Below are 13,541 nucleotides of genomic sequence, written 5' to 3' on the forward strand. Positions count from 1 at the left end.
TATGCCAGATTTGGGGCACTTCAGAAGGAAAATTTACTATTTCCTCCCATAGCTCCCTGGATAATTACAGAAGGGCTGGGGAGTGTGGTGTAGCAGGTGGAATGCTGGGTGAGCACACTGTCTTTGCCACAATCCACTCTTCTGCTCACCAAACATTTCTATACTCCCTTCTTTTCACACATGTGACATGCTCATTCCTCAACAAGTGGAACAACCCGCAGTTTCCATCCATCCGGGGCATAAAGCTCAAAATCTGATGTCTCAGGGTGATGTTTTGTAGTTTCTTCTTTAGATTCAAAGAGTCTTGTCTCAGAAAAGACATGTGTAATCCAAAAAAGCAAATCATTTATGCCCCCAATACTCAAATTATAATGTGGGGCAGAGAGAATAACTTCAATAAGCACCCGTATCTCATTCAGAAAGGAAAAGGATGAAGCAGGCAGCGGCACAGGTACTCAGACACCTGCATCTTCGCTGAGTGGATTGGGAGGGCCTCCTGTCCTGGGTCAGAGATTTTTCTGACTAAACTTAATTATGACTATGTAGCATATTTTTCTCCAAGGTGCCTGTGTTCCACCCTATGTAGTATGCTTGCTTTTCTGTTATCCCCTTTGGACGTATTTGAAGTCAGTACTGAGAACTATATACTCCTTCTTGGGTGCTATATAGCTCTTAGAGAAGGTTGAAAAACTTAAGATATGTTTTTAGTCTCAAAGAGTTTATCATTTAACTCAAGTTCCAAATTTCTTTACAGTTCTTCCAAAAAATGAGCAGCTTTTTTTGTCTATTTAATGCCAATTAATTTAATGTCAATGCCTTCTTGAGACATTCTATTCTTTTTGACTATTCTCACAGTTCTTGAAAAGCTAGCATTATCTGATCTGTTATATTTGTTTCTTATTCCCCATTCTTTCCTATTCCCTTTCCATTTGAAGGGTCTCTCTTGAGACTAAAGATAGTTTATTGAAAAGCTATAGTCTTAATTATCTTTGCGTACGCCAGGGAACCCAATGGGAAAATTTAACTTGACTTTTGTTCTGCAGCATCTTGTTTAGCAACAGGTATGAATGCCATACCTATCCGATCTCTGTCAAGAAGCTGAGTTGAAATTAGCCCCTGTGTCTCAAAGCTCTCTCAATATTATTTACTAGACTTTAGAATTTCAGGGATAGCTATTCCTCTGATATTCTAAGGCTGGATCTTTAAACTCACTCTATGCTTTTTCGTTTCTGAGTGACAGCTGACTAATTCCTTCCCAAGCTTATGCATTGTAAGACCCTTTCAAATGCACCCTGTAAATATTAGCCCTCTCTGGTATTTATTAGCTCATGTATGGATCATTTAAAATGTCTCAACTTCTCTCCTAGCAATGAATCCCTCCCGTGGTAATGCAGCTTTCATTTTCCTGCCAGGTTAAAATCTTGAAAGCACAGGTCTGATCCCATGTATTTAATTTTTTATTTTACTTAAAAATATATTCATATATAATAAGAAGGACATTTATATACTGAGCATCCATTCTCTGCCAGACATGATTTCATGTGTAAACTCATGTAATCTACCCAGCGGTGTAATCAATAATTACCCCTTTAACTCAAAGGATATTAGACACACAAGGAGGCAACTCTTTCCAAGTTAGACAGCAATCACTAGCAGAGCTAGCCCCTTTTTTCTTTCTTTCTTTCTTTTAGATGTAGTCTCACTCTGTCACCCAGGCTGGAGTGCAGTCATGTGATCTCGGCTCACTGCAACCTCTGCCTTCTGAGTTTAAGTGATTCTCCTGCCTCAGTCTCCCAAGTAGCTGGGTTTACAAGCACCTGCCACCGTGCCTGGCTAATTTTTTGTATTTTTAGTAGAGGCGAGGTTTCACCATGTTGGATAGGCTGGTCTTGAACTCCTGATCTCGTGATCCACCCACCTCGGCCTCCCAAAGTGCTGAGATTACAGGCATGAGCCACCGCGCCCGGCCCAGAGCCAGCCTTTTGTATATGGGTTGCCTTGATGCCAAACCATTACATCTCATTCCTTTCTATTCTTACCTGTGAAGGAGTTGAAACAGTGGATGCTATCTGTAAACTCAAAGCGATTAAACCAGCTTCAGTCCCATGAATGGTTCAGATTTTACACTCTCCAGACAAGGTTTGTCTGAAATGAAATGGGTGAGCCCCAAGAACCTTGATGTCCTTAAGAAGTCACTGCAACTAAACATATTCTTCTAGGTATATTTAGAGTATCAAATTGCAGGCCTTTGGGGGGAAGGGGGACATGGCTAGTGTTTTGTTCTGTTTTTTTTCTTCCTTAATAGAAATTTGCAAAGGATAAGTGTGAGTGAATTTAGGGAAACCTCCAAGTGCAAAAATGACAAGAACACCACACCTCAAACTACAATTTGGTGACCACATTATCAAAAGACTAATTGAAGGAAGTAATAAAAATAGCACTGTTTGTTTGGAGCGTTGGGGGTTGAATGACAAGACAGATGGAGGCTCTTTTGTTTTGTTTTTAATGCAGTAATTTTGTCTCCTTTTTTTATTTCTTAATTCACACTGTGATACTTTTAGATTTTTTTTAACAGGCAACGCGGTTGTTTGGAACACTCAGTTCACACTCTTTCTTTTCCAGTTCCTTTACACATTAAGAAGAAACAATTGCTTAAAACTGAAATAATGTATCTTAGATCTTAATGTATCCCACTTGTCCTGAGAACTTTAATCTCTTACTGGCTATCCTTCTCTTAAAAATAGCCCAAATGCAAATAAAAAATAATCAACCAATCTGTGCTCACAATGTCTTAAATACAGTATGCACATGTGACATTTATAAAAGGAACAAATAAGATAATACGAACAATATTTTTCTTAGTAACTATACCACACTGGCCATTCAGCCTTTTGGTAGCTGGTGACAATTGGCCCTTTCCGATTTGTTTTGACAAATATTTTTCTGTTTATAAAATAATATATGATAATCATAGATAATATAGAAAATTCAAACGAGAAAAATTCCATCACTTAAGGATAAATACTTATATATTTTATGTGTATATAGTTTACACAACTGTGCACATATACTGCATAGATGAGTTAGGCTTTTATATTTTGATTTTCTTCTTAATATAGAGAAGCATTTGTAACATCTTTGTAAATATTGTTAATGACTGTCCTATTCTGTCATGTCTTAATTTACTTAATCAAACTGCTATTTTTGAGCGTTTGCATGTCTTTAAAATTATTTCCATGTAAATACAACTTTGGCGTGGATATGTTTCGAGTGTACTTTCGTTAGAATTGATCCCTGTAATTGCTCTTGCTGGGTCAAAGTGAAGTGATGTTTTCAGGACTCCAAATACACATCGTGGGATTGCTTTTTAAAATGATCATACCATTTGAAATTTTCAGTGAATGACTGGCAGTCATCTCACCACAGCAAATGCTGAAACTGAGCACAAATAAACCTGTTGTGTATTTAGCACTTCATTAACTGCTAGTATTTTTTAAAGGACTCACAGGTACATTATTTCATTCAGGAAGCCCTGCAAAAAAAAAGGTGATGAAGCTATTTTTAAACCCTTCTTACAGATGGGGATTTGAGGCCAATAACAGGCAGGTAAATTACCTAAGGACACTCAGTGGAGTCTTCAAGACTTCAGATCACGTTTCTGAAACTTTCAGACTGGTTATTTCCCTCAGCCTCATCTGGCCCTGTCTATATGAGAACTCCTCTATCCACTATGCAGACAGATTCATCCTCCTCCATAGCACTAAGACAGGTCCATGACCTTCAGTTAGCTACCATGTTTTTCTGTCAAAAGCATTCATTGTGATGAAATCTACTAAATCCTTTTAGCATTATGTCCAAGGCTATACTAATATCAGATACCACTAAGAGCTGAGATTGCCCTTTAAATTATTGAACTAAGTCCCTCACGTTATAGACGAAGGAAATTGAGGAAACGATATGCAACAGACTTGATCAGCAAGTAAAGCACCTCATGTTCACCACTGTTAGTAAATCTAGAATGCCCATGAAAGAGGCAAAGCCAAACCCATGTGTGCCCGACATGCCACATAAAGCCAACCTTATTGGTTTTCCTATTTTTCTTCTCTTATATTCTGTCTTCCTTGGCCACACATTGTTACTGTGAGATTCTTCACCAGAAACATGCAATGAAATCCTACTTCTACCTCTCAGTTCTCACAAGAGGTTATCTAATTTGTAAACTGACTTCGTATCATTAACTGGTGGTAATTAGAATGTCAACATTGTAATTCATTTAGTCATCATCAGTGGCTTTCTTTTGCTCTGTGATCTTCATTGCTACATTTTTAAGTTATCTTTTTAAAGATGGATATAATGGCACTAAACAAAAAAAATTTAAAGAAAAATCCCACAATGCTTCTATACTAGCATATTTATTTAGGTATTTGTTTATTCTATTTTATTATTTTTCCATGTACATACAGAATATGCATTTTTATTACATTTTGAATTCAGATTGTATGCTGTTTCCCTTAGCGTGTCATACAATTTTTAAGTTTACATTTTATTCACAATTAGGAATGACCGCAGTTGTGTAAGATTTCATTTCACATACATACAAAATTTATTGGCCAACCTGTGATATTGAATAGAGGCTATTTATATATTTTTACGTTACTCTTTCTTTCTTTCTTTCTTTCTTTCTTTCTTTCTTTCTTTCTTTCTTTCTTTCTTTCTTTCTCTTTCTTTCTTTCTTTCTTTCTTTCTTTCTTTCTTTCTTTCTTTCTTTCTTTCTTTCTTTCTTTCTTTCTTTCTTTCTTTCTTTCTTTCTTTCTTCTTTCTTTCTTTCTCTTTCTTTCTTTCTTTCTTTCTTTCTTTCTTTCTTTCTTTCTTTCTTTCTTTCCTTTCTTTCTTTCTTTCTTTCTTTCTTTCTTTCTTTCTTTCTTTCTTTCTTTCTTTCTTTCTCTCTCTCTCTCTTTATTTCTTCTTTTTCTTTCTCTCTCTTTTACCTTCTCTTTTCTTTCTTCCTTCTCTTTCTTTCTTCTTTCTTTTTCTTTCTTTTACTCTTTCTCTTTTCTTTCTTTCTCTTTCTCTCTTTCTCTCTGTCTCTCTCTCCTTCCTTCCTTCCTTCCTTCCTTCCTTCCTTCCTTCCTTCCTTCCTTCCTTCCTTCCTTCCTCCTTCCTTCCTTCCTTCCTCCCTCCCTCCCTCCCTCCCTCGACATGGAGTCTTGCTCTGTTGCCCAGGGTGGAGTGCAGTGGCTCACTGCAATCCCGGCTCACTGCAACCTCCACCTCCTTAGTTCAAGCAATCCTCATGCCTCAGCCTCCCACATACCTGGGACTACAGACGCCTACCACCACGCCCAGCTAATTTTTGTATTTTTAGTACAGAGGGGGTTTCGCCATGTTGGCCAGGCTGGTCTTGAACTTCTGGCCTGAAGTGATTTGCCTACCTCCGTCTCCCAAAATTCTAGGATTACAGGTATAAGCCACCAATCCAGCCAATGTTTTTTTACTTTTAAAAACAAAATTGCAATGAATATCCTTGTGCATTTTTAAAATTCTGTAGTTAAGAAAACTTCCTTATGATAAACTCTATATTTAGAAAAATTTCCCTATAATCACTTCACAAAAGTGACATAGGGTAACAAAGTGTTAAAATTTGGGCAAATGTTGATGTGTATGTAATAATTTTCTCCCCAGAAGACACTGATATTTCTACAGATTGTTTTTCAAACTAATTTAACTTTCAAATAATAATTGTATGTATTTGTGGAGTACAAAGTGAGACTTTGCTGGAAAAGATCATTATCATACTCCATAAGCATATCCAGCTATTACGATACAGACATCTGAAGTTCTAGATTATAATTCATTCATTTTTTGGAGGTTTTAAAGTTGTGAGCTTTCTAGCAAAACAAAGACAATTTATTCTTATACTAATGAAACAAGCCCCTGTGCTATAAGGTATGGTTTGGGGGCTTGGACAGTATGGACAGAATGTGGTTCATCTTCTTAGAACATTTTCAAGGGAAGAAGATGAGCCACCTTCAGCCTCATTTTTTTCAGGTCTAAATTGCAAAGTGAGAAAAGGTCAGACCCATCTGGAGCTTTAAGTTAGGTCAGAGTCACAGAGGTATCCCTGGTTCTCTGTTTCCCCACTCAGTGACTCTTCTGAGCCACTTTCCTAGTCTGGGAGTGACTCAGAAGAGAAATCCACCCCAATCCACAGATTGCCCTACCCTCTCATGTTTGAGCACAATGGGACTGGAGGATGCCTGATAAAGATGTAAATAAATGCTTTTATAAAACAACAGACACTCTCTTTGTAAAGATGCTAGAATCCAGAGAAAACCTTGAATCTTGCCAATTTGTTCACAACAACAACATGTATGGTCCATTATACCCTGTAGTAGGTTTTGAAGGACACTTTCCTGTGTATATGGTGATGCTCAATATAATCCTTTAACACGTCAATGCTCAGCCTATTTAGAACTCTTTAAATGTATTGTGAGGCTTTAGTGACAATAGTGTTTAATCAGTTCTTTTGTTAAAGAATTTGTCCTAAGCCATTTCAGGTCAAAAGAACGTTTTATCTAGTTGTAAGCTAAGTGGAAAGGTCTATACATTGATCTCTAGAGTTTAACATCTCTTCAAAGAAGCGACTTGATTTTTTGAAAATTCAGTCATATTTTGCCAGTATTTCTACTTGGGTTGCTTTAGAAATGTAAGAAATTGGGGAAATCATGTTTGGAACCTCTTTGCTTGTAAGTCACTCCCTGAACTAGCCAAATATTAGGTCTTGCTCTCTTCTAGGCTAAAATTATGCTTAAGTGTATTTGAAAGGGAGTAAACCAAAAATATGATGGCAAATAATTAGAAGTTATGACACTTAAAAATATCATCATATTTTTTATTTCTATACTGTAATGGTAATATCTATAGTCTTGTTTAATCCTAAATATGAAAATGACCCCACTTCAGATTAACATTTTGTCTTCTGCACTCAATCCTTCCTTCTGACCCACCTAAAATGTAGACCACATGGACACATTCACTAATTATTCTTCTCATTGAGTCCATAGGCTTCCCATACACACAACATTCATTCTAGTTTATTAGAAGGTTTCAATTTTCCCCAGCACATGGCACACAGGTTCACAAATTTGGGCCTTTGCCTTCCCTGGAATTTCCTCCTTTGCTTCCAGGCCAGAGGAACTGTTATTCGTCAGCTCTGGATTCACCAAATCTTGTTGCTCTAGCTTAGTCATCTTGGTGCCTGCTTCACCATCCACATGTGGGAACATCATAAGGACAGGAAGCACGTATTGTTCATCATCTAGCCAGAGAAACTGTATAACTTGTTCTTGTTTGACTCTTCCTATCCACAGGCTAAACCCCACAGCAAAAGGTTTAGAACTACAACAATACAGAATCCTCAGGGTTCTGTAATTCAGTATCAGGATCAGAGATATCAGTGGAAACTGCTCAAGGAGAAAATAAGTGCAATGCCTTTATCCATGTCCTCATGATCTACTGCTATACATAAATAACCCAAGTGAACAGAGGTGGATGTGCTTGCCTCACATAATTGCAAGTCTTGCTAATAGTAGTCAACTAACCTGAATTCTTAAATCAGTCTAAGTGGAGAAATGTGATCTTCTGTGAATTAAACCGAAGTTACCAATGTCTTTGATTTCCTTTTTGTTATAACACATCATTAAATGATGTTATCATCTTCCCATATTTGCCTCTAACCCATTTGATCTGGGCTCGCTTTATTTTCTGTTTAATAGCAGAACAAATGTCAGTATAGAGTTATGCAAATGGTTCAAAAATGGTGAGCTGAAATCATTAAAATCCCCCATATAAAATGTTTGATTAAAATTAAATTGGATACATGTTTTATTTATATATATTCTTTTCCCAAAATCTAATTGAGTCCTATTCAATCCCATAAATCTGAAATTGCACACTGGTAGTTCCTAGACTCATGCTGAATTTAGTTTTCATTTTTACCCAATGAAAATCTGCTAGACAACCAGAATATGGATTTTCAAATTGATTAATCAGATGTTCTGACAAACAAGAAAAAGATGAAAATAACATTTTATATGTAATCCCAAGAGTATAGCAAAAAGATTTCTGAGAAACCAACTGAAGTTTCTCCATCCTCATTACTGCTATAAACAAATGCTTCCTAGGGTTATACACAGGACATGATTCTTTCCTAAACTAGAAATAATATCAGACCAAAGAAAGAATGCTATTCATAGGGAGTGGGGATAGAGTCAGCAAGTTATAAATATAGAATTTCCTTGATAAATATTTGTCTAGTAAATTCAGCACCAAACTTTGAAATTCAGCACCTACAATTCTGATCTTCCTCCATCTCTAATCATTTAACAAAAATCAGAGCTACAGCATTTTGCTTTTTGTCTAAAGTCTTCTTTAAATAAAGAAGTGTTCCATCTTTTTCCCCCGATAAATTTTTATGGCTTTATTGTGCCTATTCCTTTTGGTTGTATTGACAAAAAAATGGTCTTTACTGTGAGGCATTGCAATTTAGTTTCTGAAACTTGCTATTATTTTTTCAGAAAATGCATCATCATTGTCCACTAGAAACAAGTTGCCAGACACATGTGAAACATGCAGAAGATGTGCACTGGTCACATTCTAAATGTCTTGTTTCCCCAAGGGAATGTGATTTTTGTTTGTTTGTTTGTTTGTTGTTACTTTTTTAGAGACAGGGTCTCCCTCTTTCTTGAGGCTGAAAGGCAGTGGCATGATCATAGCTAACTTCAGCCTAGAGCTCTTGTGCTCAAGTGATCCTCCCACCTCAGCCTCCAGAGTAGCTGGGACTACAAGTGTGTGCCACGTCACCTGGCTAATTTTTTTATTATTATTATTATTTTGTATAGACAAGGTCTTGCTATATTGCCCAGGCTGGTCCCAAACTCCTGGCTTCAAGTGATGCCCCCACCTCTGCTTCTCAAGGTGGTGTGATTACAGGCATGAGTCACCTTGCCCTGCCCATAATTATCTTCAATAGAGAAAATGACTATGATTTTGCAACACTTAAAAGCTTTGCTATGAGAGAGGCAACAAAATATTACCAAGGAAGACTTGCTGGGTCTTAAGGTGTCATATTTAGTGCCACCTAATTATCAGTAACAGTAACTATTTAATGAGTGCTGCAGGCACTAGCCATTGTACTTCATTTACCTCACCTCTGATTTTCACAACACTTTGTCATTTGCTGCCATCCCATTTTACAGATACAAATAATTAATGTATTTTGCCTTCTATATCATATACATCAAGTGAGATGAAAAGCATATGCCCAATACTCTGAAGACCAAATCTCAAATCCATAAGCTATTGCGTCTTTGAGTAAAGTGTTAAAAACACCTAAAGTAAAAACTTATGTTGAATGGAGAAGCAACACATTATCTCATTGTAATTACTAACGCATCTATGAGAATTAGTTTATCTGGAAATGACCTGACTGACTTTTGGAGCCAAACAACTATAAAATATAAAACCACTAGCCACTCCCCTCCTTGAAACAAACAAATTCTCCAATACCGGTTTCTTTCTTCAACAACAAATACAATATCAAACCCTTCACACTTACGTGGTCTGGCTCTTAGCTAAATCACCTGTCCACTTGGTGGTCACAGTAATTCTGGTTGTCTTCCTTCTAGTCATTCTCTTTCCATCCCGAAGTCAACTAAAGGTGCAAGCACTCCATCCTCCTCCCGTCTCTCTCAGCCCACCACATAAGTCATTTTTTCTAGGAATCTTTCCTGACTCCAAGATGAGCTGGAGTCCTCTTTGAGGTGTGATCACATTCCTAGTGCACTGGAATGTAATGTATTTTCCTGTCATGTAATGTAATTTTTTTTCCCTGTCATGTAATGTAATTGTAATTAGTTGTCTGACAGGGACAAAACTTACAAAATCATGAGTTTTCATGAGCCTTCATAGTTGTTCTCCTTCTGTTTGTCCACTTTTTGGGCTTTTGTTGTGTTGATACAGGTATTGAGTGAGTTGGAGACCTAGATAAACTGTAGAGATTTTTAGTCAGAGAAGGGGAAGAGTGGGGGGAGAGAGAGAGAGAGCGAGAGAGAGAGAGAAAGAGAGAGACAGATTGATAAATATTAAGAAAATAGGACAAAATGTTTAAAAAATGCTGAAAGTTGCCAGGTGCGGTGACTCTGAGGGATTACTCCAACTTTCATTTCCTTGTATTTAAGCCCTTCTTTTTGGCACCAGACTCCATTATTTTCAGACTCCATATTTTTCCTAAGTCATTAGGAAGACAGAAGCTGTTTGCCTGGCAGGACCTTCGTAATCTCATCTTCTCCTCATTTAACAACATACTTATTTCTATCCTCAATTCCTTCTCGTGCACCATCCGTGTCCACTGTCATGGTTCTGATTTTGACTCCCTCTGTGACTGTAAAACACCTATGCCTCTTTCCCTCGCACCTTCATCTCCCTCTCTGCTGCCTCTTTCTCATTTGAATTAAAGCATACTTCTTTCCCTTCTCAATTTCACATCCCTTCATCTCATGTTACGTTTCTTTTGCTTTCAGAGACAAGGTTTTAGAAAAAAATCATTTACATGCAGTGCTGTTATTCTACCTCTCTTATACGCTCTTCCACTTATTGGATACAAGTTCACTGATTACTTCATTCACTCAAGTTTCTAGGAAGGCTTCCAAATTAGAGAGAAGTTGGCCTGAAATTGACTCTCTCCTCTCACTAGCCATGTGAACTTGGGCAATTACAAAAATCCCTTTTCTGTCTCAGCGTCTTCTATAAAACTGGAGTGACGACTGGGCGCGGTGGCTCACACCTGTAATCCCAGCACTTTGGGAGGCCGAGGTGGGCGGATCATGAGGTCAGGAGATCGAGACCGTGCTGGCCAACATGGTGAAACCCCGTTTCTACTAAAAATACAAAAAAGTAGCCAAGCATAATGGCGGGAGCCTGTAGTCCCAGCTACTCGGGAGGCTGAGGCAGGAGAATGGCGTGAACATGGGAGGTGGAGCTTGCAGTGAGCCGAGATAGTGCCACTGCACTCCAGCCTGGGCTACAGAGCGAGACTCTGTCTCAAAAAAAAAAAAAAAAAAAAAAGAAAGAAAAGAAAAAATGCTAAAAGTAAAATGACAACGGGAGTTCTTTATACAATTTTTGCAACTTTTCTGTAAGTTTGAAAGTATGTCACAATTCTGAAACATAAGTATGCACAAAAACATGCAGTCATACTGAGCTGTCAGAATTTTTTTGGAAGGTAATAAAGGCTGATCGATAATCAGTAATCCTAAGATATCAGAGAAATGATAAGTACAGCATAACATTTATTCTATACTTTTAAGGGAAGTGAGATGGGTAATAATTTGAAGTCTCAAATGCAACTTGGTGAGCAGAAATGGTTTCAACCCACTTTAATAGACATCACTAAATCTACATATACAGCCTGTGTTTTCTAAGATTTCAGAGACAATGTTGTTAGTCTTATCCCACAGTATCTGGCACATCCAAAGGTCTTGATAAAAATAAAAATAATAGTAATAATCCTGAATGGATGAATGAACCATCATGCCCCCTATTGCATAGTCCTTCTATCCCTTGTATCCTGTTCTAGTAGGATACACTTGCTAGACTCTGTCAGAGGTCAACAGACCTTTTCTGCAGAGTCAGATAGTAAATAATTTAGGCTTTGTGGGTCATATCTTTTTTTTTTTTTTTTTTTTTTTTTTTGTCGGAGAGAGTCATCCTGTCGCCTAGGCTGGAGTGCAGTGGTACCATCTCCATCTAGGCTGACTGCAACCTCCGCCTCCCGCAACCTCCGCCTCCCGTGTTCAAGGGATTCTCTGCAGATCACATAGTTTCTGTGGTAATTTCTGAACTTCACAATTGGTGCAAAAGCAGCCGTAGATTAGATAACACAAACAAATTAGCATGGTAGTGTTAAAAAAAACACACACAATTTATGGTGGACAGTAAACATTGAATTTTATGTAATTTACATGTGTCACAGATGTTATTCTTTTCGTGATTCTTTTTGACTATTAAAAAATGTAGCAATAATTCAAGCTTACGAACTTACCAAAGCAAGCAGCCGGCCAGTTTGGGCCTGTAGGACAGGGTTTACTGACTTCTCAACTATGTCATGTTTTTCTTTTTCCCTTTTATACCAATCCTCTTTCTTAAGTTGCATGAAGCTTGAGCATAGCTACTGTGTACTCCTAGCATCTAATTACACATTGCCAGATTTACAAAAAATCTTGTGCAAATTGCATCAAGATACGCTCCACTTAAATGACATCATATAACTGACTCTTTGAAAACCTCCCTACTTTAATAATTTTTAATTAAAAATGTATTAGGTTTTATATATATATATATATATATATATCAAACTTGCCCTTTAAAATAAATTTTCCTTCATGCAAAAGGAAAAATAAAAGTGTATTTACTAGACAGCAAGTTTCTCTGCTGTTTGAAGGCCTTTTGCTTTCAGTGCTACGTCATGATCTACTAATAATATGCGCAGCCTAAGTCTAATTAAACTAGTATTTGCAGTGCCTCTACCAGGGCTAAAATCGAGAAGTTTTCCATCGAAAGAAGCAGGTGGCATATTTTAAAAATAACATTAAAAATAAGATAATTTGTATTCAATATTTTGGATTATAAACAATTATTATTCTAGGTCTCGTGTGATTTCTTAGTAGATGTAACAACAGTTGTAAACAACGATTTTAAAAACATCATCAGCAGATTTGTTTTTATGTTTTTGATTTGTTTTTGTGTTTTGGTGCCTTCTCCTGTGTCCTCTCTCCACTTTCCCACAAATAAACAAGAATTCAGCAGCCTACAAAGTTTCTCACACTGCTGCTTCAAATCTGCTCTGCATTTTTTACTTCCTACTAGTCAGCACACCCCCTGCTGGCTCTAGGCTAACATTCTTTCCACCTTATTAAAAATGCCAATAAAAAGCAAATTATAAATGTTTTTACTGTGCTTTGTGTGCTGATTTAAATTCAAAAGGGATAAAAGGACATAAATACTAGGGATTAGATTATACAATAAAATAATCTTTTGAAATCAGCTGTTTCTTCTTCCAAATAATTTATTTCCTGAAAAATATATCCTTGGAAAATTTTGTAAAACAGTTTTCCTAGTAGTGGCTATCACAGATCTTATGTTTAGATGTCAGCCTGATTTAAATATCAGATGTGCACCTAGGACAGAACAGATACCTGCTGTTCTTCATTAATTGCCTTTAACAAACTGAGTAATAACAGTTTGGCTGTTATTACTGTTATCATTGGCTGTGAAGTAAGCTATTCCCTAAGAGACAGAAACAGGGCCTTTGTAACACTAAAAATAATTTTTATAGAAGTCAAATTGTCAATCATATATGGGCTCAAATGATCAGATTAATTCACACACACACACACACACATACTCTACAAACACACAGATTTAGTAGATGTATTTCATTTGTGAACAGCTGTGGCACTGAGCAATGACATGATAAACCAAAA

This window comes from Macaca thibetana, chromosome 12 (genome assembly GCF_024542745.1).
Source record: "Macaca thibetana thibetana isolate TM-01 chromosome 12, ASM2454274v1, whole genome shotgun sequence".
NCBI classification, from domain to species: domain Eukaryota; kingdom Metazoa; phylum Chordata; class Mammalia; order Primates; family Cercopithecidae; genus Macaca; species Macaca thibetana.